This window comes from Sinocyclocheilus grahami, unplaced genomic scaffold, assembly GCF_001515645.1.
Source record: "Sinocyclocheilus grahami isolate Dianchi unplaced genomic scaffold, SAMN03320097.WGS_v1.1 scaffold321.1, whole genome shotgun sequence".
Taxonomy (NCBI): Eukaryota; Metazoa; Chordata; class Actinopteri; order Cypriniformes; family Cyprinidae; genus Sinocyclocheilus; species Sinocyclocheilus grahami.
In genome coordinates, this window is record NW_015505500.1 from 1,140,191 (window position 1) to 1,140,521 (window position 331).

Below are 331 nucleotides of genomic sequence, written 5' to 3' on the forward strand. Positions count from 1 at the left end.
AATGTGTTTTTTGAACATTAAAGCATGTCAACATATTCTGTTACACCAAATACACAAAATAATGATCTTTAAAATAGCATCATATGACCCCTTTAATATTATTAAGGTGAGCCTGAGAGTCTTTTAAATTTATTTGACCGTGATTTCACTTTTTTTTGTTTGTATGAAGACTAAATACAAATAAAAGGTGAACATTCATTTATTTGTGCTGTTTTTTTTTTCTCCCTAAAATATTATACGGTTTTATATGAGGTGTCAAGACTTGTCAAATTCATTTTTCATAAGTTTGTATGCACAGACATCTGTTGTGGGCGTTCTTGGCAGTTTTTAC

The 331-nt window shown here is 29.3% G+C and overlaps 1 protein-coding gene across 1 annotated transcript in view; it reads left to right on the forward strand.

The window, feature by feature from the left end:
- Nucleotides 1–331, forward strand: part of cad (carbamoyl-phosphate synthetase 2, aspartate transcarbamylase, and dihydroorotase) — a 36,316-nt gene that overhangs the window by 3,222 nt on the left and 32,763 nt on the right. The window lies entirely within an intron of this gene.